The sequence below is a fragment of the Amblyraja radiata genome, chromosome 11 (genome assembly GCF_010909765.2).
Source record: "Amblyraja radiata isolate CabotCenter1 chromosome 11, sAmbRad1.1.pri, whole genome shotgun sequence".
Taxonomy (NCBI): Eukaryota; Metazoa; Chordata; class Chondrichthyes; order Rajiformes; family Rajidae; genus Amblyraja; species Amblyraja radiata.
The window spans coordinates 46,264,025-46,291,154 of NC_045966.1; the positions used below are offsets into that span (position 1 = coordinate 46,264,025).

General features: G+C 43.2%; 1 long non-coding RNA gene across 1 annotated transcript; it reads left to right on the forward strand.

Moving 5' to 3' along the window:
- The first annotated feature begins 5,149 nt into the window (after window positions 1-5,149).
- Window positions 5,150-20,706, forward strand: LOC116978794. Its single transcript, XR_004413556.1, has 3 exons — window positions 5,150-5,196; window positions 16,097-16,100; window positions 20,696-20,706. It is a non-coding gene; the product is annotated as an uncharacterized LOC116978794 (long non-coding RNA).
- Window positions 20,707-27,130: the final 6,424 nt, after the last annotated feature.

The following is a 27,130-nucleotide window of genomic DNA, read 5'->3' on the forward strand; positions in this document are numbered from 1 at the left end:
TTTCTTTCTTTCTTTCTTTCTTTCTGCCATCCAGCCCTTTGAGCATTCTCTGCAGAATGAATTGCAAAGCACAAAGTTCTGGAGTAACTTAGTGGGTCAGGCTGCACTCATGTCATGTTTCAGTTCAGGACCATTGTTCACCCTGGAGAAGAAATCTGAAGAAGTATCCCAACCTGAAACATCGCCTATTCATTCCCTCCAGAGATGCTGTCTGACCCGTTGAATTCCTTCAGAGCTTTATGTTTTGCTCAAGATTCTAGCATCTGCAGTTCCTTGTGTCTTCAATTGCATTGCACGCTGCTGTACGTGTCAGTAAATTAATCTGAATTATCACAACAGTCAGAATTTCCTCCTATTTTCTCACAGTGACGGTAGTGCATGGGGCCGCATGGTGATGTAGCAGTCGAGTTGCTGCCTTACAATGCCAGAGACCCGGGTTTGATCCTGACTACAGGTGCTGTCTGTAAGGAGTTTGTATATCTCCCTTGACCATGTGGGGTTTCCCTGGGTGCTCCCGTTTGGAACTTCTTGGGGGAGTAACCATCTGGATAGATAAGTGGAATGATCATACGTAGTGTATAACTGACCCAATAAAGAGCCACTCAAATTGTTGTCACATTGATTGGGGCTTATAGCTTGGAGCAGCAAGTTAGGCAGGATTACAGAGTCGTCAATGAACAGAAAACAGAGAACTAACTGGTAATAACGCAATGAGTAATGAACTGATCAATGTTTACGCCTTGACCATTTGACTATTTAGGCTTCAGTTTAGAGTTTGGAAACTAAGTCTAAACTTTGGCTCACTGAGTTCATGCCGGCCAGCGATCACTGTGAACACTAGCACCATCCTATATACCAGGGACAATTTACAGAAACCATTTAATCTACAAACCTGTATGTCTATGGAGTGTGGGATGAAACTGAAGAAATGCCACGTAGTCACAGGGAAAATATACAAAGTCCATGCAGGTAGCACCTGTAGTCAGGATCGAACCCAGCCGGGTCTTTGGCGCCATAAGGCAACAGCTCTACCACTGCGCTACTGTGCTGCCTAGTGTACACCAGTGTCTTGATGGTGCTGAAAATACTATATCCAAGTTGCTGTTGGTACAACAGAAGGTTCACTGGATTTGCACCTGGGAAGAGAATACATGGAAGAGACGTTCTGACGAGAAAAGAAATCAGTCAAAGATACGTATACCTTATTTATTTTTATAGAGAGAGCATGGGAACAGGCCCACCAAGTCCACTCCAACCAAAGATCACCCGCTCACTGATTCTATCCGACACACTAAGGACAATTTACAAAAGCCAATTAGCCTACAAACTTGCGTGTCTTTGGAATATGGGAGGAAACCGCACCCGGAGGAAACCCACGCGGAGACAGGGAGAACATGCAAACTCCGTACAGGCAGCACCCATAGGTAGGATCGAACCTGGGTCTCTGGCGGTATAAAACAACAACTCTACCGCTGTGTAACTGTGCTGCTCACCTTTCTGTTCCTTGGTTCCCTATTCCTTATTATTCCTTGGTTCCTCCTCACACATCCTGCCTCAGTATCCACTAGTTCATTATTTGCATAGAAGCTGTTAAATCTTGAGCAAAACACGATGTGGTGGAGGAACTCAGCGAGTCAGGCAACTTTGTGTGAAGGGAATGGACAGATAACCTTTCAGATCAAGACACTTCTTCAGCTAAATGCAGTAGGAGAAGCAAGCATTTGCAGTTTATCATGTCTCAGTTAAATCTCTAACTTCTTCCAGTTGCATTGAAAGGCTGTTGACTTGGAATTTTAATTATTTCCCTCTCTCCAGGTGCAGCCTCAGTCAACTAATGGTTTCAGCATTCCTTGCCTGTATTTCAGATCTCCAATGCTGTTGCTTGTGATTCACACATTCCCTGTGTACTTCGTGAAAATTCTGCACTTTATTCTGAAGTTCAGCATCTGATTTGATGTTTTATTTTCTTTAAATATACAATGTGGAAACATGTCCTTCCGCCCAGGTGCCCATGCCAACCAGCTAACACCCGTACACCAGTTCTATCCCACACACTCGGGATAATTTACAGAAGCAAAAACCAACCAATAAACCCACACGTCTTTTGGAGTTGGGAGGAAAACAGAGCATCTGGAGGAAACCCATGCGGTCAAGGCGAGGGCGTACAAACTTCATACAGACAGCACCTGTAGTCAGGTGTCTGGTGTTGTAACAGTGCCACCTGGATTACCACAGCATGGATTGAATATTCACAATGAAACCAGTGACAGGTCCCTATTCTCTATTTATTGACTGATGGGAGAGTCTAGGACTAGAGACTATAGCCTTCAGAATTAAAGGACATTCTTTAAGGAAGGTGATGAGGAGAAATCTATTTAGTCAGAGGATGGTGAGTCTGTGGAATTATTTGCCACAGAATACCACAGAATGTGGTTTCAGCTATGATATAATGGTGTAGTAGACTTAATGGGCCGAATGGCCTAATTCTGCTCCTATCACTTATGACCTTATGAACACCATAAGGAAATGGCGGCACTAGGGTGCAGCGGTAGAGTTTCTGCTTTACAGTGCCAGAGACCTGGGTTCGATCCTGACTACAGGTGCTGTCTGTACGGAATTTGCACATACTCCCTGTGGCCGCGTGGGTTTTCTCCGGTTGCTCTGGTTTCCTCCCACACTCCAAAGACGTACAGGTTTATAATTGCCCCTAGCATGTAGGATAGACTATAATAAATAAACCTAGGTTCTCATGTGGATGCAGTGAGTATGTAGTCTTTGCAACTTAAAAGGGATAATTTAAATTAAATAAGCACTCTGAATCTTGATGTACAGTATTAATGTTTTGAATTAAGCTTTCCTTCTGGTTCATTTTGAAGATACACCACCTGTTGTGAATGAATTATAAGCAGAGTTTAGTCAATATGCTGTGTTGAATTATTTGACTTGCAACTGATGAGATCTTTTGACTCATATTTGTGTGAAAGGAAAGCAATTTAAATGATACCTACAGGAGGAGATAACTCAGTCCATCACCACTCAACTGGATTCTTAAAATAACTAAAGCTTGATACAGCACAGTGTGGTATGGGAACAGCTCCAACTGCAAGAAATTTCAGAGAATTGTGGACGCAGCCCAGACCATCACATCAACCAAACTCCCTTACATTACCTTTATTTACACTTCACGCTGCCTCAGCAAGGAGACCAGCATAATCAAGGACCAGTCTCAATCTAGCCACTCCCTCTTCTCCCCTCACCCATTAGGCAAGTGGTACAGAAGTGTGAAAACACACAACTCTAGATTCAGGGACAGTTTCTTCCCAGCTGTTATCAGGCAAATGAACCATCCTATAAACAAATAGAGAGCGATCCTGAGCTAACGTCTACCTCATTGGTAGACGTTAGCTCAGGAACCACCTCAGACAATCTTTAATAGGACTTTTCTGGACTTTATCTTCTGGACTGGACTTGCACTGTTTGATCCCTCAGGATAAAAAGAGTCCACATACACTGTGGACAGCCTGATTATAATCGTATTATCACTGACTGGGCAACATGCAACAAAAGTTTTTCACTGTACCTCGGGACACATGACAATAAATAAAGATTAAAGACCAAAGAGACACGAGAGACTGTAGATGCTGAAATCTTGAGCAAAAACGAAACTGCAGGCGCAACTCATGAATTGGTAGCATCTTTGAAGGGAAATGGACAGACTAGGTTTCAAGTTGAAACCCTTCCTCCGTCTTCTACCAAGTTGGAAGAACTGGACTACACTCTAGCTTATGGGAAGACCATCCAGCACTCTGGTAACAGTGGGTTAAAAAATGTCCCTGAATCTGGTGGCATCTACCTTATATATATTCTGCCCGATTGGAGAGAGTAGAAGGAATGACTAGGGTATAACTGGTCCATGATTATGTTAGTGGTTTTCCCGAGGCATCGTGAAGTATAAATGGAGATGATACTGGGGAAGGTGGAATGGGGGGGAGGGGGGGGGGGGGGCAGAGCAAAGGGGAAGAGTGGCGGGGTGGGAAGAGACTAAGGTGCACATTTGCCGATCCAGTGAACCTTCTTTGTACCAACAGCAAGCTTGGATATAGTATATTCAGTCCAGGTGTGATGGACTGGTCTACAACCACAACTCTCAGCAAGTTCTCATGATCTTGGGCAGAGCAGCTCCCATATAAAATTGTGATGCATGGTGGTTGAAGTTGTGTCTCCAGATTACGTCTGACAGAAATCAAATTTGGGAGTGATGCTTAATGTTTCATCCCACTATTTAACAGCAGCAGTATATTTCATGTAGCAGAGCCAATAACAATATGAAAATAAGTGCTTTGAGTGTCAGATAGATATGGCATGGCAACAGGTCTTTGCCATCAAGTCTTTGCCAACCATCACATGCCCATTGGTACTAATCAATTTCATTTATTTCTTCTTAAATTCTCATTAACACTCAGCAGATACGACCAGTCACCTACACACGAGGAGCAATTTACAGTGGCCCATCAACCTGTCAATACACATGACTTTAGGATGTGGGAGGAAACGGGAGCACTCATATGAAATATTTGCAGTCACAGGGAAAATGTGTAAACACCACACACAGCAATTATGAGTTTGGGATTACACCCATACCTCTGGTTCTGTGAGGGAGCAATTCTAAAAGCTACACCACAGTGGTGTCCTGTAACATGCGCAATCAAGCAAATTCAATGGAGCATAGTCAGCCATTTTGTGATACTGAGAGGTAGTTAAACAGGTAAACAAAGGTTTGTTTTTAGAGGAAGATTGAAGTGGTACCTCAAAAGGATAGTGAGTGGTACACCAGCAAAGAGATTCTGTGAAGAAATTGTAGGGCTTAGGAATTAGTATGTTCGATGTATAAGAAGTACACAAGACTATAGGACCAAGAGAAGGCCCATCAAGCCTGCCCTGCATTCAGTATGATCGTGGCTGGATCTCCCCCAAGGCTCAACTTCTCTTCTGAGCCACATGCACAGAACCTGAATTCGCCAAACTTTCAAAAATATATCCGCCTGCTCTTTAAATACTTCCACTGATCCCATCTCCACACCAGTTGTAGAGAGTTTGAGGGATTCCAAGGAACATATTGCTGATTTTGGAAGAGGAAGCTTGAAGATCCACAAACCTACCTTCATCGACGGGATGGTGGTGGATAGAGTCAAAAACGTTAAATTCCTTGGTGTGCATCACTCTAAAGATCTGTTCTGGACCCAGCACATTGATGCAATCATAATGAAAGCCCAACAATGCCTCTACTTCCTTAGATGATTGAGGAGACTTGGTATGTCAACAAATACTCTCTTGAATGTCTGCAGGTGTACAGAAGAGAGCATATTCACTGGTTGCATCACAGCCTGGTTCGGCAACTCGAACGCCCAGAAATCAAGAAGATTGACAAAAGTGGTGAACGTTGCCCAGTCCATCACGGGTACTGACCTCCCCACCATCAAAAGGATCTATATGAGTCGCTGCCTCAAAAAGGCAGCCAATATCATCAGATACCAACATCACCCTTTGCCACACTCTATGTTCACTCCTGCCATCGGGAAGAAGATGTAGGAGGCTGAAAACTGTAACATCCAGGTCCAGGAGCAGTTTCTTCCCTACAACCATCAGGCTATTAACCACTACGACATCCAACTAAGCTCCGTGCTGCATAGACTTTTTAATTAATGTCAACACTATTAATGTCATATATAATGTCATACATAATGTCATACATATAAAATGGTGTGGATTGAAAAAGTTTGAAAATGAAAATGAAAATGTGGTTGGTTTGAAAATGTGGTTGGTTTGAAAATGTAGTTGGTTTGAAAATGTGGTTGGTTTGAAAATGTAGTTTGAAAATGAAAATGTGGTTGATTTGAAAATGTGGTTGATTTGAAAATGTGGTTGGTTGAAAATGAAAATGTGGTTGGTTTGAAAATGAAAATGTGATTGGTTTGAACATGTGGTTGGTTTGAAAATGAAAAAGTGGTTGTTTGAAAATGAAAATGGGATTTGTTTGAAAATGTGGGTTTGAAAATGTGGTTGGTTTGAAAATGTGGTTGGTTTGAAAATGTGGTTGGTTTGAAAATGTGGTTGGTTTGAAAATGAAAATGTGATTGGTTTGAAAATGAAAATGTGGTTGGTTTGAAAATGTGGTTGGTTTGAAAATGTGGTTGGTTTGAAAATGTGGTCTGAAAATGAAAATGTGGTTGATTTGAAAATGTGGTTGGTTGAAAATGAAAATGTGGTTGGTTTGAAAATGAAAATGTGATTGGTTTGAACATGTGGTTGGTTTGAAAATGAAAAAGTGGTTGTTTGAAAATGAAAATGGGGTTTGTTTGAAAATGTGGGTTTGAAAATGTGGTTGGTTTGAAAATGAAAATGTGATTGGTTTGAAAATGAAAATGTGGTTGGTTTGAAAATGTGGTTGGTTTGAAAATGAAAATGTGGTTGATTTGAAAAGCGGTTGATTTGAAAATGTGGTTGGTTGAAAATGAAAATGTGGAGGGTTTGAAAATGAAAATGTGATTGGTTTGAACATGTGGTTGGTTTGAAAATGAAAAAGTGGTTGTTTGAAAATGAAAATGGGGTTTGTTTGAAAATGTGGGTTTGAAAATGTGGTTGGTTGGAAAATGAAAATGTGATTGGTTTGAAAATGAAAATGTGGTTGGTTTGAAAATGTGGTTGGTTTGAAAATGTGGTTGGTTTGAAAATGTGGTTTGAAAATGAAAATGTGGTTGGTTTGAAAATGTGGTTGGTTTGAAAATGAAAATGTGGTTGGTTTGAAACTGGTTGGTTTGAAACTGTGGTTAGTTTGAAAATGTGGTTGGTTTGAAAATGTGGTTGGTTTGAAAGTGTGGTTGGTTTGAAAATGTGGTTGGTTTGAAAATGAAAATGTGGTTGGTTTGAAAATGTGCTTGGTTTCCTACCACTTCAAGCAGGGTTCAAGGCCGCCAAATTTAAGTGCATTTTCCAACCACTTCAAGCAGGGTGCAAGGCCACCAAAGTGCAGTTTACTATCACTTCAAGCAGGGTACAAGTCCACCAAATTCAAGTGCAGTTTCCTACCATTTCAAGCAGGGTGCAAGGCCACCAAATTCGTGCAGTTTCCTACCACTTCAAGCAGGGTGCAAGGCCACCAAATTCAAGTGCAGTTTCATACCATTTCAAGCATGGTGCAAGGCCACTAAACTCGTTTTTCTAAAATCAATATACAGTGCAAACAGGAAGTGGTCAAGATTATACTTTTAATTATATAGATTTTCAAACCACATTTTCATTTTCAAACCACATTTTCAAACCAACCACATTTTCAAACCAACCACATTTTCAAACCAACCACATTTTCAAACCAACCACATTTTCAAACCAACCTCAGTTTCAAACCAACCAGTTTCAAACCACCCACATTTTTATTTTGAAACTTCTTTTTCAAACCACATTTTCATTTTCAAACTTCATTTTGAAACCACATTTTCATTTTCAAACTTCATTTTTAAACCACATTTTCATTTTCAAACTTCATTTTACTTTTGAAACCACATTTTCATTTTCAAACCACATTTTCATTTTCAAACCACATTTTCAAACCAATGACATTTTCAAACCAACCACATTTTTATTTTCAAACCAACAACATTTTCATTTTCAAACCAATCACATTTTCAAACCAACCACATTTTCTTTTTCAAACCACATTTGCAAACTAACCACATTTTCATTTTCAAACTTCATTTTCAAACCACATTTTCATTTTCTAACTTCATTTTCAAACCACATTAAGGGCACTTACAGGTTAGTAAAACCACACTCACAGTTTAGTAGACATGTGTTCAGTGTTCAGTGTTATTCACAGCTCAGATTGAGAGTTGTGACCTCTCACTCCCCCATCTTGCAGGGACTGAGGCACGTCCACACTTCCCGGTTTTATAGTCCCTCCCCCCTCCCGCCAGAAGGGGCGTGGCCTTCATGGCATGATTGACAGGAGAGAGAATCTCAAAAAAATTTCAACATTAATAAGTCTTTTTTTTTTTATCGATGGGAAAAATCCTCTGGCCCTGACAGCTGATGGGGGACTCTGAGTAAGATGGCCAAAAATCACAGTCATAAGTGGTAGCGTTTTTTTCTAAAATCAATATACAGTGCAAACGGGAAGTGGTCAAGTTTAGGCTTTTAATTATATAGATATATATATATCTATATAGATAGATATACACATATATATGAAGAAGGGGCTGCTGTTTTGTTATGATGTTTACAGATACTATGTTTACATATCCATTGTGCTACTGCATCATAATTTCATTGTTCAGTTTAGGGGGCATATGACAATAAAACACTTTTCATTTTATTAACTCTGTGGGAAAATATCCCTATGACTGTGGGAGCACAATGTTGAAAGATCGCAGTGGCACGGCAAATAGTCCCAACTTTAGCAATGCGTTATAGTACACTTCAGCATTTTATTTAAGAATGCTTCTCTTGGAGTTTACTATCTCATAATTTGCTTTAACTGCACGTCTATGCCATGCACATACATCTCGGGATGGGGGAGTTTCTTCTCTCCCTTCTCCTTTGAGGCTTGTTAATTTTGAACTCCAACTCTCTGAGCTCCATGCTGATTAACTCGAAACTTTGGGCCCATTTTTCATGACGAAGTTTGGAGAGAATGTTCAACATAATTAGATGGAGGGAACAGGCTTTATTGAGCCAAAGGGAAAGGGCTTAATCACTACACAGCATGCCAGAATCAGACATAACATCACACATAATTAGAATTTTTCCAGTTTGATTAACTTATTATAACTCTCCATGCTGGTGTTAAAGTTTGACGGGTTGAGTTCATCATCTAGACTTTTACTTCACTGCAGAACTAAAGGAGCAATTCATTCTTGTAACTGCTTTTGTGATTCTTTTGCACAGGAAATGATTCTTGTGCATGGCCATATCATTAAAACAGCGTAATAAATGTAAGATAGACACAAAATGTTGGAGTAACTCAGCAGGTCAGGCAGCATCTCTGTAGAAAAGGAATAGGCAAATGTTTTGGGTCGAGACTGAAGTGTCTGAAGAAGGGTCTCGACCTGAAACCTCACCTATTCCATTTCTCCACAGATGCTGCCTGACCCGCTGAGTTACTCCGACACGTTGTGTTGATCTTTGTTGTAAACCAGCATCTGCAGTTCCTTCCTACACATTTTGGCTGCTCCACTGTAAAATCTCCTCAAGGTATGCCTACTTTGAAGACGTTTTTCTCCTCTCTCTGATGGGAGTTCTGCAACACCCTCTCTCACTGCTCCCCCTCTGTGATCCCTCCTGCTCTCCAGTACCTGAAGAAGGGTCTCGACCCAAAACGTCACCTATTCCTTTTCTCCAGAGATGCTGCCTGACCTGTTGAGTTAGTCCACCATTTTGTGTCTATCATCTGTGTAAACTAGCAACTGCAGTTCCTTCCTACTCAAAATAAATGCAACTGTATGATGGTGTTTTCAGTATCCGGACAGGACGCCGAAGGACGAGGAGCCAAAGCCAAGAAGTCGAAGCAAAGATGCTACACGGACATCACGTCGAAAAGCCGAGATGCCGAATAGACACAACGCCGAAAGGACACGACGTCGATAGGAAATTATGTCGAACGGGCATGAAGTCGAAAATGTATGATGCCAAATGGACATGAAACTGAAATGATAAATAGCTATGAAACACTTTTTAAAAAATCTATATTTGCTGCAAGAATTGTTGTACCTTGTTACATTTTAACAAGGTACATGACATCCCCGGGGACGGGATTGGTCTGACACCTTATCAGTCATCGACAAAGGTCAGAGATCGGTCCAGACCTCCGTGTCCATCACATCAAACGCAACAGCTTGGACAAACTCCCACCATTTTGCAAACACAAGCTCAAGCACCCCCCCCCCCCCCCCCCTCCCCACCCATACCCACACCCTCCAATCTCCCCCCGGCCAGTTATGCACATCACTGCCTCTGTGGCAATCGCAGCAGCTTGTAGTCACTACCACCATTTTACAAATGCCAGCTCAAGCTTGCCCCCTCCCGTCTCCCCCGAGCCAGTGATATGATAGACGCGGGGGTCTGGACCAATCGCTGACCTTTGTTGATGATTGACAACGTGTTGGACCAATCCCATCCCCGGAGATGTCATGTCCGTTCGGCATCATGTCCATTCGGCGTCATGGCTTTTCGATGTCATGTCAGTTTGGCGGCTTATCGACGTCATGTCCATTCGGCTTTGTGTCCTTTTGGCGTCGTGTCCGTTTGGTATCCTGGCTTTTCGGCACAATGTATGTTCGGCATCTTGGCTTCAGCTTCTTAGCTTTGGCATCTCATCCTTCGACGTCATGTCCGCGCACAGGTGTTTTCAGAGATACAGAAAACTAAGGACACATCTTACATTATCTTGCTGATACATTGACTAAGTAAAAATAAAATGGGGCATGTTCGAGAATGGCATCTTAAAATTCTGGAAATATTCTGCATGTCAGGAAACATAGTTGGAAAGAAAAGCAGCGGTAACATTTCAGGCTGGTGTCTTTTTATCAGATCTGAAATAGATTGAAGGTAAATCTATAAGGGGCATCACAATGTAGTAGATGGTGGATGCCTCACAGTGCCAGAGATATGGATTTGATCCTAACTTTGGTGCTGTCTGTGTGGAGTTTGCAAGTTCTCACTGTGACTGCTTGGGTTTCCTCCAAGACCTTTGGTTTTCACCCTTATCCCAAAGTCGTGTGAGTAAATTGTCTCTGGTGCATAGGTAGTGGATGTGAAAGTGGGATAATATAGAATTAGTGTGAACGGGTAATCGATGATGTTGTAGCGGCGCCAACTGGCGCACGCATGTATCGAACCCGGCGTTCGGAAGCCGCGGTCACATGACTCGGGAGGGGCTGCTTGTTTTCGCGCGGTTTTGTTTTCGCGCGCCAGTTCAGCACTGACCACCGATGTGGCCAGACGTGTCTAGAAAACCTGTTTACTGAAAAGTGAATTTTCGAATAAAAGTTTGTTTAAAACTTCCGTTGTCGTTCTTGAGACCTCCAAAATGTACATGGACTGAAAGGTCTGTATCTTTCAATCATTTTCAAGAGGGGAAACTTGGGAAATACATTTACAGGTGGGAACACAATAGGATGCAAGACAAGGCAGATGGGCAAAGCAAAATATTGTGGGAAGGGGCTTCAACTAAACAAAAAACGAGTCCATAGAATGTAGAAATGAGGAACTGCAGGTGCCAGTTTACCAAGAAAAGACACAAAATGCTGGAGTAACTCAACGGGTCAGGCCATGGAAAACATGGATAGCTGATATTTCCAGTCTGGATCCTTAAAGAATCACGTCCCAAAATGTGGCCTATCTATGTTTTTCAGGAATGCCTGCTGAAGCACTGTGTTACTCCAGCATTTTGTGTCTTTTGAAGGGTCCAGAGAAAATGGCTATAGATAAAGTGAAGGTAAGCATATAAAATCTGGGGATAATGAGAAAATAACCATGACCCAGAAATGTGCAAAACAAATACATTCAATATTTATTTACAGGTCAGTTTCTGACTGCATTACTCTCCGATCTCTATTTTCTTGAACTAACATAAAATCAATGAACAGCAGTTAGCACAGGCCAATGAGCAATGGGATTTTTCAGTCATATGATCCCCACTGACGTATTCAATCAGCATTGGACCCATAAATATTTAAGCACAAGCAGATAGCTTAGAAATGCCAAAACAACAGGGGATATTGCAAGTTTAATGTGACATGAATTGTTCAAGTTAATTTTTCTACAGCCTTGATCGGTCCTTTAGGAGCAATATGATTGAGCAACTTTATTAGATATTGGTACTCGGCAACAGTTGATGAGCTTTGTTTGTCATGGCCAGTTGCAGGGTGACTATCGAGTCAAAGCACTTAGATATTTGCAGCTAAATCTCAACTAATTAAATCCACTTACCATTCTCGAACAGTTTAAAGCAAGGAGATGAGGAGGAATTTCTTCAGTCAGAGGGTGGTGAATCTGTGGAATTAATTGCCACAGACGGCTGTGGAGGCCAAGTCAATGGATATTTTTAAGGCAGAGGTTGCCAGGTTCTTGATTAGTACGGGTGTCTGGGGTTGTGGGGAGATGGCAGGAGAATGGAGTTGGGAGGGAAACGTAGGTCAGCCATGATTGAATGGCAGAATAGACTTGTTGGGCCAAAAGGCCTAATTCTGCTCCTAGAACTTATGAAAGTTCACCATCTTGATTAAATGTGAAAATAACACATTTCTGAAAGTGTGACAGGGGCGATGAGATGCTGCCTGACCCGTTGAGCCACTCCAGTACATTGTGACGATCTTTGGTATAAACCAACATCAATAGTTGCTTTCTACCCAATGAGATTTGTTGCTGTATAAAGGGGGCAGAAAAAGGTATAAGGCTATTAAACAAACATAGAGATTGAGGAACACTTGTGTTCAGTCCGCCAAAGCCTTCTGGATCTCCTGATTGCTAGCCAGTGTAACTCTCCTTCCCATTCCCATGCTGACCTTTCTGTTCTGAGCCTCCTCCATGGCCAGAGTGAGGCCACATGCAAACTGTTGGAATAGCACCTCATATACTGCTCGGGGAGCTTACAACCCAATGGTATGAACATTGAATTCTCCATTTTTAGGTAACTACTAACAAGCCTGCCCCCTTTTCCCACACAACACCACTGCCTTCCACTCCTACCCCCCCCCCCCCCCATCACTGTATCCTGCCTGGGCTCCCACCTTTTTCTCCCCACCCCATCATCCTCGACCTACATTCCCACCTCTGGCTTCACAATTCGCAACTCTTCAATCCTTTTCTGTCACACCTTCTGTTTTTTCAACTCTGGCCCTTGTCCAACCATCTGCCTATCAACCCCCCCCCCCCCACCCCCCCGCCACCTCACCTGTGTTCAACAATTATCAATCAGGCTTTGTCCAGCCCTTCCTCTCTTCCAGCCCCCCCCCCCCTCCCCCTTCTACTACAATCAGTCTGAAAATATGTTGTGTCCCAAAATGTCATCTATCCATATTCTCCAGAGATGTTGCCTGACCTGCTGAGTTACTCCAGCACTTTGCGTCCTTCTTTGTAAAACAGCATCTGCAGTTTCTTGTTTCTACAAAGAGATCAGTATGCTTCATCACCTTTGAATTCACCTTAAAGCCCAGGAGATTTATGAAAATCTATAAATAGTACGTTGTTTAGTACTGTTGGGTCTGAAGAAGGATCTCGATCTGAAACGTTTCCTATTTCCTTCGCTCCATGGATGCTGCCTCACCCGCTGAGTTTCTCCAGCATTTTTGTCTACCTACGTTGTTTAGTACGATTGTTTGATAGAGGGTTAGGATGTAAGATAGGATGTAAGATAGGACCCGGGCGTTTAGCATTTTTTTCAGTGTCTATAGTTTAATTTACTGAGTAGATAGTTACACAGAAATTACATGGTTAGGAAAATCTGAAAGATTTGTTCTGATCCAAAGATTGGTAGGACATGACCAGAAGCTGAATTTAAAGCAGGTTTCATTTTACCTTTTAAAAGTGAAGCAAATTAAAATCAATCTGTTTGAAAGGATGTAGAGGAAAGGAGGGAGGAATGAGAGAGGAATTACTTAGCTGATTTGCATAGTTAGCTGCTTAAGGGCCTGTCCCACTTGAGCGTCATTTGCGCGTCAAATACGCGACAGGCCGATAGTGACTGACGCGCGACGGTCGCGCGACTGTCACGCGCAAATCACACGTCATCATGCGTCAGCACAGCCGTCTGGTGCGCGTGACATAATTAGAATACCCTGCTTCCCTATTCTGAATCATGACCATCATGGAAGAACTACAGATTTTATTGCTACAGCAACAACAGACTTCTGTTAGCAGCAGCCCTCATACTTACAGAACAACCAGGCAGGAGTACAACAAGAAAGGCTAGCAAGAAACCCAGGAAGAGGTCTGTGTGGACGAGGTTCGAGGTTACATGATGCGTAAAAGGCGGGCTGACTGCATATGGGCGTCGAGCGGCGTCGCATGTTTAAGGAGGCACGGTGACGCACATGTTGACCCACGGTGATGTCACCACGCGATACACGTGCGACGTCGGGACATCAGCGTGCGTAACCAATGCATCAGCGTGTGTAAGCGATATGTCACGCGGGTGGCACGCGAGGATTTTGGTACCCTACGAAATCCTAGAGTGCCACGCGATACCGCGCGCCACAACATGGGATTCCACAGGGAGGTGTTGTTTTAATAACCCTAATAATATTCATGCATCTACATGCCTAGTTTTTGTTGCCCCATAGTTGTTGCATAGTGTAAAGGCATTTTAGATTCTTATGTGGCATTGGGATGAGGTTACTTGGTTAAACACTCATCTTGTGTGTTTGTTAACATGTAGACAGCTTTTTACTGAATATGGAGTTACTTATTGTCCTACAACATATGTGTGTATCGGTGGATTAGATACTACTTTGGCATTGGGCTTGGTTTTCTTGGTGGAGTGTTCATCCTGGTGTTAAAGCATCCTGATGTTATACTCTGTGTTTTAACAGTAATTCATTAGGTTTAGCCTCAGCTGGCGTATGCAGTTTTTGAAGAAACTGATGCCTTTGATTGGGTTCAGAGGAGAATTAATAGAATGATATAATTTGCACAGCAAACTTTTAATGGCTGAAGGTGGTTACGGAGGTCAAAAGGGTTGGGCAGTGGTTCTTCCTTAATGATTCACAGATTTGATATATTTTGCTCCAGATGACCTATTTCTTCTGGTATCTGCACATGATCTTGAAGCCCAGTTGCCACAGCTGAATTAATGTGGATATTTGGACGCTTCCAGCTGTATGATAACACACAATGATAATCAACCACAGACTGTTCACAAGGAAATTGAAATCAGGATCTTGTTCCGTGCAGTGAAAATTAAATTCTCCCACTCTCAGAATTTAACAGAAGGAACTGTTTATCACAATAAGGCCTTCGGATTATCATTCTTGTGCCATCAGAGTTAATCCCATTCCTCTCTCCTTTCCTCAACATCCTTTCAAATATGTTTTTTTTATTTGCTTCACTTTTAAAATGTAAAATGAATCCTGCTTTCAATTTGGTTTCTGGTGATGTCCGACCAATCTTTGGATCAAAACAAATCTCCCAGCTTTTCGTTGCTTTATAAATTAGCAGTTTGCCGTTTTAGATTTGTTGACAAGAGATTATTTATTTGGATGCTCCCCATTACAAAGATTCTGACACTCAAGAAAGCAGGCTGGATTTTTTTTACAAGGCATGAAATTCATGAATAAAAAGGGATGGAGATAAAACAATCTCCATCTTTCAAGGCACCTTAAAGGGAAATAAATTGGCCATTACATACGCTTGCTCCCACAGTGAAGAAGTTTGACAATTTAGATAAAGGCATAGGACAAAGCAATGTTTGGTTTATGTGTAAGAAGGAACTGCAGATGCTGGTTTAAACCGAAGACAGACACAAAAAGCTGGAGTAACTCAGCAGGACAGGCAGCATCTCTGGAGAGAAGAAATGGGTGATGTTTCGGGTCAAGACCCTTCTTCAGACTCGAGTCTGAAGAAGGGTCTGCTTGGGTTGGTTTGTTTAGAGATACAACATTGAAACAGGCCCTTCCCGCCGACCATCGATCGCCTATACCATACTTCCATATTATCCCTTTTTCACATCCTGCATACTAGGTGCAATTTTACCAATTAACCTACTAACTTGTACGTCTTTGGATTGTGGGAGGATACCAGAACACCCTAAGGAAATCTTGGCGGTCACAGGGAAAATATACAAACCCCAAGTCAGAGTCGAACCCGGGTCTCTGGTGCTGTGAGGCAGCAACTCTGCCATTGTGTATACAATCATTGTCATGGAGAAATTAATTTATCATCTCATAGGCAAGGAAATCAATATATGGAAATTAAAAAAATCTAATGTGAATAATTATTAATATTTTTTGTACCGTATTTATTCCAAGTCATGTAATAGTTTAGATTGGCCTTTATAAACTTTAGACTTAAGACTTTAGAGATTCAGCGGGAAACAGGCTTAGGTTAGTTCAGTTTAGTTTATTGTCACGTGTACTGAGGTACAGTGAAAGGCTTTTGTTGCATGCTTACAGTCAGCGGAAAGACAATAAATGATTGCAGTCGAGCCATCTACTGTGTAGAGTTACATGATACAGGGAATAAAGTTTAGTGCAAGATAAAGTCTAGTAAAGTCTGATTAAAGATAGTCTGAAGGTCTCCAGTGAGGTTGATAGCTGCTCAGGTCTGCTCTCCATTTGTTGACAGAATGGTTCAGGCCCTTTAGCCCACAGAGTCCTTGCTGGCCAGCGATCACCCCGTAGACTAGCTCTATCCTACACACTAGGGACAATTAAACATTTTTTTTACAGAAACCAATTAACCGACAAGCCTGCACATCTTGAAATTGTGGGAGGAAACAAGAGCACCCAGAGGAAACCCATGCGGTCACTGGAAGAATGTACAAACTCCACATAGACAGTACCTGTAGTCAGGATCGAACCCGGGTCTCTGATGTTGTAAGGCAGCAACTATACCACTGCACCACTCTACCACCGCCCCTCGCCACTGTAACTTGGAACACAATATTCTGCACTCTGTTTATATATTTTTCTATTGCACTATCTGCTGTACACATGTATAATGATTTCCCTGGAACCACACAAAACAATGCAGTGGAACATTGAAGGAAATTATTATTTTTTTGCTCTCCAGCAGTAATCATCATATAATTATGAATACATTCAGAGTCAAAATGTCATAGAGTCATATAGCACGGAAACAGGACCTTTGGCCGAACTTGCCCATGCCGACTAAGCTGCCCCATCTACACTAGTCCCATCGACCCGGTTTCAACCCATATCACTCTAAACCTTTCCTGTCCATGCACCTGTCCAGTGTTTTAACAATTCTTGAAATATGTACATTAATTTAGCGGCCAACTTCATCGACTAAAAAAATCACAAATATTTCTACCGCCACATGCCATAAAGTATCAAGGGGCTTGGTGTGAACTTCTCAAGAAGGCTGAAAGCTGAAAGGAAATGTTGGATAAAGCGGCACAAACACAAACAAGATGCAGTTGGAATATAACATTCTGTGTTCTGTTCTGAACCCCTGTGGTGTGACTGTCAACAGGAATTAGAGGTCAACACATATATAAAAATCATGACCTCAGAGAGGCTTGTTCGATCTCCACCAGCCTTTGAAACCGGTAAACAGCAGAACTGCAGAATAAAACATGTTCACCAACTTATCTTGCTTCTAAAAGCCTCAGCCTTTTTATCTCATCAAAGTATGTTTTGTTCTGCTAATGGTTGAACATCAACACTGTCGAGAACAGTTTATTTCAGAGATACAGCATTGAAGCCATCCTTTTGGCCCTCCGAGTTCACAAAGCCTATCGATCATCTGTTTACACTAATTCTATGTTATCCAACTTTTGTATCCTCCATTCTAGGGACAAGTTTACAGAAGTCAATTTACCTACAAACCCGCACGACTTTGGAATGTGGGAGAAAACCGGAGCACCCAGAGAAAACCTACACAGTCACAGGGAGAATGTACAAACTCCTCACAGACAGCACCCAGGTTCCGGATCGCTCAACTACTGCTCCCCTGTGCCGGTCCAGTTGCATTAGGAAAATGGGATGGAAATGGTGCAATTAGGGGTGGGAATTTATGGATAGTTTGCATTTTGTCACTGGAGTGATTTTTGTATTATAGTGATTTTTGTATTATAAAATAAGGAATGCTCAGGACAAACATGAGCAAATTTTAGGCAGAATAGACTTTATTCCCTGGTACACATGGGAACTGTCCTCTGAATGATCACTATGATGAGATGTTCAGAATCATCAAGGGCTTGGGATTGTTAAAAATACATCTTGCAAGGAAACCCTGGACAGGGGTGAATGCCTGTATAGATGGATCCAGGCTCCTTAGTGTGAATTACTTTCAGAGTCAGTGTTAGAGAGAAGTATGGATGAGTAGAAGTCATAATTACAGTTAAGAGTTAAAGGCGTGTTAGGTGCAAAGTGGAGATGTCATTTGAGTGTATAACTGAATATAGAATACTACAACACAGGAGCAGGCCCTTCGGCCCATGATACCTGTGGAGTAATTCAGTGGGTCAGGCAGCATCTCTGGAGAAAAAGAATGGGTGACATTTTGGGTTGGGACCAATCTTCAGACTATATCTTGACCCATAACCCTCCATTTCTCGTGCATTTGTGTGCCTATCTAAAATCTTCTTAAATGCCACTATCACATCTACCTCCATAACCACTCCTGGCTGTGTGATCCTGGCTCCGGAAGTGGCGGCGCTGTGATACAGCTGCGGCTCGCCTGCAGTCTGTCTGTTTTTACTTTTTATGTTGGTTATTTTTGTCTAGTTTAGTACATTTTTTGGTTATTAGGTGGTGTTATGTGTGTGGGGGGAGGGTGAAACAGAGCTTTCTGTCTCTCCTTCGGGGGAATGCGACTTTTTGTCGTATTCCCCTTCTCTTCCCCCGTCTGCGCTGAGGCCTAATGGCGGAGCTGGCGGCCTCCAACCTGCGACCGACCTCGAGGGTCCGGAGGTAGAGCCAGCCAGGACTCACCAACGCGAGGCTGGCCGTCTTCGAGCTGTGGCGACGTCCGGGCAGTGGCACGACTCGGCGCTCCGGTGAGGGCGGACGGCGCGGGGCTGAGACACTCCCGTGCGGCCGGCACGGCTACTGGCTGGAAGGCGCTCCCGTGTGAGCAGCCTGGTGCGGGGCTGAGACGCTGCCGTGCGGGCGGACCGGCTACCGGCTGGAAGGCGCTCACGTGGGGGCAGCCCGGTGCGGAGCGGAGACGGTGCTACGGCGGCTGAGGCGGCGGCGACCTGGATCCGGGGCTCGGCCGCGGGCCAATGGAGGACAATGTCAGGAGCTCGCAGGTCACAGGCTGGTGCCTGTTTCCCGGAGCACCCGTTGCAACAGCGCGGGCAGCTTTGACCACCCCCCGGGCCGCGGAGCTTGAACCGCGGACTGACTTACCATCGCCCGGTGGGGTATCGCCTCGGCGCAGAGAGAGAAGAGGAGGGAAGAGACAGTAACTCTAAGACTTTTGCCTCCATCACAGTGAGGAGGTGTTTGGTGAACTCACTGTGGTGGATGTTAATTTGTGTTTATTGTGTTTTGTTATTATTACATGTATGGCTGCAGGCAACAGCATTTCGTTCAGACCGAAAGGTCTGAATGACAAATAAAGGATTCAATTCAATCAATCAAAAAGTGATCTAGCCACCATCCACCGTCTGTGGAAAAAACTTGAACCACACATCTTCCTTAAACTTCGCCCCATCACCATAAATCTATGATGTTTTACACCATTTAATGCTATGCCTTTAGTAGTTCTATATTGCATATGATCTGATATGGAGAGTCATGGTCATAGAATTATACAGCATGGAGAAAGGCCATTCCGCCCAACTTGTCCATGCCGAACAATATGCCCATTTAAGCTAGTCCCATTTGCCCACGTTTGGCCTTTATCTCTCTAAATCTATCCTATCCGTGTACCTGTCCAAGTGTCTTTTAAATGGTTTTATTGTATCTGCCTCAACTATCTCCTCTGGCAGCTCATTCAATGTACTCATCCCCTCTGAGTGAAGAAGTTGTACTTTGTATTAAGATTTGTATTAAGTCTTATCCCTCTCACCTTAAACATATGCCCTCTTGTTTGTGATTCCTCAACCCTGGGTTAAATATTCTGTGCATTCAGCCTATCTAGTCCCCACATGTAGTTCTCATATTTATGTTATATTGATTGTGACATTTACTTAGTCTTAATAAACTTTGTTCTGGATAGTGTTGTTCTGTGAGTCATCTTCACTGGATAAATGTAGCAGACATTACCCTCACTTTAACCATCTATCTGTTGACCTGTGGAAACATAGTCACCAAGTGTGATAAACATATTCAAAAACAGATGTCTCTTCCAAAGATAGACACAAAATGTTAGAGTAACTCAGCGGGTCAGGCAGCAACTCTGAAGAAAATCAACAGGTGACATGTTGGGTCGAGACCCTTCTTTGCCTCTTCTTGGTCACTGAAATCAGATGGATGAAGAAAGTGGTCCAAGAATAGTTTACATGGAGAACTTGCATATAGGTCAAACTCAATCAAGGTGCAAACAGATGGGACTTGTGAGCCAGGGCTTGAGAATAATATATTGGTCAGAGAGATAATAGTCCACAAATATGAATAATTTAACTGCAAAATTCATTGAAATTATTTTAATCTTCGAGCTCATTTCTTGCCTTTTTCCAATTCAAAATCATTTATAATATTTATGATTTTCAATGCATCATGATTTTCTCTCTCCCATTGCAATGTCCTTGCATGGACCGATAACATTGAACCAACCATCTAGGTCTCTCTGCTCCTGTCTCAGGATACAAACACTGAGGGAAGTGAGAAACACTATCCTCAGTCTCTTGGAGTTTTAGGATATGATTCTAGTCCCCTCAAAGATGTTTTTTTCCTAATGGTAATATTCAGCCTACCTTTCAGAATGTTAACTCCTCATTCCACTGACAGGAGATTGGTTAGAGTTTTGGGTGGCACAGTGGTGCAGCGGTAAAGTTGCTGCCTTACAGTGCCAGAGACCCTGGTTTGATCCTGACTACTGGTGCTGTCTGTACGGAGTTTGTACGTTCTCCCTTTGACCATGTGGGTTTTCTCCGGTGCTCCGGTTTCCTCCCACACTCCAAAGGCATACATTTTAGTACATTAATTGGCTTCTGTAAACTGTAACTTGTCCCTAGTGTATAGGATAAGTGCCTAAGTATGGGGTGATAGCTGGTCGGTGCGGACTCAGTGCCTGTTTCAATGCTGCATCTCTTTAAAGTCTTAAGTCTAAAGGAAGGGGGAATGCATGGTTACTGCGGAGATATAAAGATTTAGAGAGATGGACTGAATTCTAAACCACGAGGCAAAAATAGTTTTTAAAAACTTGCAAGATAATAGATGAAAAGCCAAAAATAAGTGCTTCAGCTGGAAATTGGAAATTTTAAAAAAAGAAGAAAATAACGGGTATAATTGTAAGGTTAGGAACTCTTTAGAACATAGAACACAGAATATAGAACCTAAAACAGTACAACACGGGCTCTTCGGCCCACAATGTCCATGGCGTACATGCCACCAAGTTAAACTAATCTCTGCCAGCATTTGATCCATATTTCTCCATTCCTTGTCCATCCATGTGCCTGTCAAAAAGCTTCTAAAACACCGCTATCTGATGTGCCACCACCATAGTACAGCATGGGAACAGAAACATTATTGAAACATGCTTTGTAACAGAACTATACTCAATCTTTACACTTTATAATGCAAATTTACTAGACGTGAGTATGTGAATAGATACACACACACACACAAAACTTTTTTTCTTGTTTATTATATTCTTGAGTCTCTTGACAAAAAAATGATTCAGATTACAGTTCTTAGTTTGAGTCACACAGCGCAGCACCCACGAAGAGAGAAACTAGAGTTAACGGTTCAGGTCGGGAGAGGAGGAAGCAGCGAGAGAGGGTATTGCAGAATACTTGTTAGAGAGAGGAGGAAGTCTGAAGAAGCGTCTTGACCCGAAATGTCACCTATTCCTTTTCTCCAGAGATGCTGCCTGACACGTTGCTTTGCTCCAGCATTTTGTATCTATTTTGTATTAATGGTGCAGGTCACAGCTTCTTCAGATGTTCATCTCTGATGAAAGGTCTGATCGAAAGCATTAGCAGTCTCTGTCTATAGGTGCTGCCCAACCTGTTCAATATCCACAGCATTTTCTCTTTTTATTGCATTTTCACAATTCCTTCCATGCCCAAGGATAAGGATAAGATAACTTGCCTGAAACACAGCATGGCAATCCCTTAGCAGAGCAAGAAATGGTCCGATGAATAATGTGCTGTGGATTCTGAAGACAGACAAGTGAAGAATCTTCTGTTTCAGTGTGAATCTCAGCCCTCCTGCTCATACCCCACAAAACCTTTCCTCTCTATGAACGTGGTTCAGCAATCAAGATGGCGGCAGTGGTGGACGCAGGGATCAGCAATGCCAGGAAATGCGTTGGGCTCTTACCTCCAGCGCCCACAAAAACATTCTGGGTGCTATGATGTTGGCAGAGGGAGGCGCACTGAAGGCGCAAAGACCGAACGGTAGGCCGGTGAAGCAAGGGATGACGATTTGTGGGTCAATGTGTCCGGATCAAGGTGCTGATGGATTGGGTTACTTGAGTCCCTGGAGCAGCCTGGCGGTCGAATGGACTGGGCGCCGCTCGAAGTGGCCAAGCGCGCGGGTCAGGCACGGCCTGCAGCGGTACGAAGCGGTGGATGACACTAACGGTTTGCTTGGCCAGGCCGACTATGCAACGCCAGCAGGACAATGGACCTTTAAGGCCAAGTAAAGAACTCTACATTCATAACAACTTTGACTTGAATTATGAAAAATGGCGCCAAAACATGACGATTCGTGAATACTGTCTCAGTGGATTTTTACTATACACTTGTACTTAACTGTGATTGTGCTAATGTATAGTAATACTTTTACTGAACAATATGCAAAAAAAGGAATTTCACTGCACCGTTACATGTGACAACAAAGGACCTTGGAACCTTTGAACCATCATATCATATACTTATATCATATACATATTAAAAGTATGATCTTGTACGTGTGTATATGTGTGTGTGTATATGTGGTTGGCTTCACATCTTCGCAAAAACTACGAGGTAAAGATTAAATTTTTACATATTCCAATTGACATTTATCCCTTCGAGGCCGGAACACCTTATCTGAACATTTTATGCTTTATTTCTCGACTTATTCTTGAATCATTACTGATTAAAAGCCTAAAAAAGTCAAAAGACTTTGAAATTAAAACCACCAGCTTCAACTGAGACGTCACAATGGCTCAGCTGGCAAAGATCATTCAATGAAGATTTCATCCTATATTTGACACGTTATACACGATTAAGGCTAAAAATGTCAACTTTCACAAGATGTTTACATATCTGATTCACATTTTTCCCTCTCTAGGCAGAGATCACTTTCACTGATCATTTTCTGCTTTATTTCTTGACTTATTACTGATTAAAGTTTAAAAAAATCAAAATACCTTGAATTTCATACCGACCAGCTTCAACTGATGACATCACAATGGCAGCATCAACTGATGACGTCACAATGGATAGACAAGCAGAGGGAGGGTGAATTGCTATTGCAACACGCAGGGCAAGTGCAATTTGAATTTTTTTTAAAGAGCACTGCTGAGGGAGGCAAGGAGAGTGCTGGAATCTTACATTCTGGGAACGGCTTGAGTTGGAGGACCACGCCTCCCGTGGGGGCTATGGGTAGGGAACGGGTGCATTGGGGGAGCAACTTCACTTTGCCTAGTTGAATACTAAAACCATGGCTGGCAAGCACTGTCCTCCCTCTTTGATGACAAATGAGCATAAAAATTGGATGCAAGAGAAAGTCAATTTCTATCTGACTAAACAGAACATCAACACAATTGTCAGTGTTGGCACCCTTTTCCAGCCCATTGGAAGATTGGACTGGACATTTCCTGGCATGATCCATATGAATACCAATGTCCATTACTTTGTTGTATTTTCCACATGGCATCATTAATATGAATGCTAAACAGCATAATTTGGATCCAAAGATCATAATTTCAATACATGTTATTAACACAATGTTCAAAAGGGCATGCATCATGCTACAAGCAGTGAGATTTTTAGCTTGGAGATACAGCATGGAAACAGGAACTTTGGCCCACAAAGTCCACACCGACCATTGATCACCCGTTCACATTGTAGAAACGGGGATCATGTTGTCGACCTCCACGTGGTGAGTCCTGTCAACTGACCTCAGTCAGGCGAACAACAACAAACAGAGACAGCATAACGCAACCTCAGTCGCCGTAGCTTGCAGCCCTAATGCAGCCTCGGTTGCCGCAGCTTGGTGCCAACCTTTTTAGGGCAGACACCTATTGATGTCGAACTGGATGGCATCACCCTGCTGCAGCTGAATGCGGAAGGCCTAACTGGCTACAGCGCCTGGAGAGCATTACATAACTTCTGCTGCCTCAAACGCAAGAAGAAGCAGATTGTAGAAACAAAGATCTGCACATGACCACCAGATGGCGCCGACGCTGGCTGCCTCGTCTTTTTGCTTCTTTGGTGTTTTTTGTTTGTTATAAAATGTATGTTTTAGTGTACTTTTAGTTTTGTATCATGTTGGGGTGGTGGGGGGCTGGGGGAAACTTTTTAAAATCTCTTTCTTGGATGGAGATGCAATTTTTTCCATGTCGCACTGCGGCCTAACATTGAGGAACTGGCGGCCTCTTGATGGGGACGGACTTCGGGAGCTCCAACCGCGGGAGCCTGCGAACTTTAACATCATGGAGCTGGCGGTCAATTGGTTTGGGACCTACTTTGGGAGCACGAGGCCGCAGGAGCTTCGACCGCCCTGATCACGGGAGCTTCGATCGCCCCAACGCAGGAGCTTCGATCGCTGGCTGCGAGAGTTTCGATCGCCCTGACTGCGGAAGGTTCGACTCCCCCCACTGCTGGAGTAAAGGAGTAAAGAAGATAAGACTTTATTTCCTTCCATCACAGTGAGGAATTTGGAGGAGTTATTTTATGCAGTTATGTGTCTTGTTGCTTTTTTGGTATAACCGTATGGCAAATCAAATTCCTCGTATGTTGCAAAACATACTTGGCTAATAAATTATGATTATGATTATGATTATGATTATGATGAAACTAAGGATAGAAACAAGTAATGGAGTAAGTCAGCGGGTCAGGCAGGTGACTGCATGGGATTTCTCCAGGTGCTCCAGTTTCCTCCCATACTCCAAAGACGTGCAGATTTGTAGGTTAATTGGCTTCTGTGCTTCTGCATATTGTCCCTGGTATGTAGGATAGAACATGTGTATAGGTCATCACTGGTCGGCGTGGACTTAGTGGGTAAAGGGGCCTTTTTTCACACTGTATATATCTAAACTAAACTATATAGGGCTCTGACCCTTAGACAAAGCCCTTCAATTCAAACGGCATGGAGTGCTGCGGTAGAATTGCACCAGAGACTCGGGTTCGATCCTGACTACAGGTGCTATCGGTACAGAGTCTGTGAGTTTACCTTGTGACCATGTGGGTTTTCTCCGGTTTCTTCCCACATTCCATAGATGTGCAGGTTTGTAGGTTAATTGGCTTCTGTAAAAATTGTCCCTAGTGTCTAGGATAGAACTAGAGTCTGTGTGATCGTTGGTCAGTGCAGACCTGGTGGGCCAAAAGGCCTGTTTCCACACTGTATCCCGAAACAAGTTAAATTCCTGGAGGAACTTAGCAGGTCACGCAGTGTCTGTGGAGGCAAAAGGATGGGTGACTGTTGGAGCAAATTGGAAAGGCCACACGTAGTTGGTGTTCATAGTAACGGGCAATTTATTTAATTTGGTGCACACCAGAACACGTCAAAGCTGATGGCGGGAGCAGTGCCGGATTTAGATGAAGAGAGGCCCTAAGCTGTTCCACTTGTGAGGCCCCCAACGACCGGACAGCCATGGCGGCCAAATCTCCCACAATTCAAAGCGAGGGAGAAAGTGCCCAGCGCCGACCAGTTGCCGTTGCAGTGCGCATGCGCAGGGCGGCCGATGATGTGCTGGCCGTGGTTGTGCGCATGTGCAAGGCGGCCTGCCGTGCCGGCGGATGAGGAGCGAGCGGAGCCCGGCGGCTCAGACACGGATAGCGGGGGGAGATGGAGAGAGAGAGATAGAGAGGGGGGCCAGCCAGAGTTGAACGGTAGGTGTTCTGCCTTGGCCGGAGGCCCCCCTAGACCTCGAGGCCCATCAATTTTTTCGGGGGGCCCCCTAAAAAGTGGGGGCCCTAAGCTATAGCTTGTTTAGCTTATACGTAAATCCGGCACTGGGCGGGAGTGTCATATGCTGAGAGAATGGAGCGGCTGGGCTCATATATTCTGGACTTTAGAAGGATGAGAGGTGATCTTATTGAAACATATAAGTTTATTAAGGGTTTGGACACGCTGGAGGCAGGAAACATGTTCCCGATGTTGGGGGAGTTCAGAACCAGGGGCCACAGTTTAAGAATAAGGGGTAAGCCATTTAGAACGGAGATGAGGAGACACTTTCTCACACAGAGAATTGTGAGTGTGGAATCGTCTGCTTCAGAGGGCGGTGGAGGCAGGTTCTCTGGATACTTTCAAGAGAGAGCTAGATAGGGCTCTTAAAGATAGCGGAGTCAGGGGATATGGGCAGAAAGCAGGAACAGGGTACTGATTGGAGATGATCAGCCATGATCACATTGAATGGCGATGCTGGCTCGAATGGCCGAATGGTCTACTCCTGCACCTATTGTCTATTGTTTATTTCGTGAGTGTGACTTTGATATGGTTTTTAAATTCTTAGATGACAAGATTACACAGACACTTGATTAACAATAAAATGAGGTCTTGATTAAAGAAAGGGAGCATACATGAATACTTAATTAAGTAACAAATAGAATAAAATGATGATCCACAAGTCTAAATTGCTGCATTCCATGACTCTATTTTTAGTTTTTTTTTCTGTGTTTCCCTGTTACCATATTAGCACAATCCACATTCCTATTTACTAGTTATTAGCTCTCACTACTCTTTCTCCCACAACATTGACCTATTTGGTCAAGACCCTGCACCAGTTCTGAAATGTCGACCATGTCTTTGCCTCTACAAATGCAGCTTGAGCTGCTGAGGTCCTTCGGTCCACCCAGTTCGCGTCAACAAGTGATCCCCGCAAATTAACACTATCGTATACACACTAGTGACATTTTACAATTTCACCATGTCAATTAGCCTACGAACCTGTACGTCTTTGGAGTGTGGGTGGAAACCGGAGCACCTGAAGAAAACCCACGCAGGTCATGGGGAGAACGTACAAACTCAATACAGACCGCATCCATAGTCAGGATCAAACCAACTGTATGGCAGCAACTCTACCACTGTGCTACTGTGCCGTTGCGGTTTCTGACCTAATTTATGGTTGACAT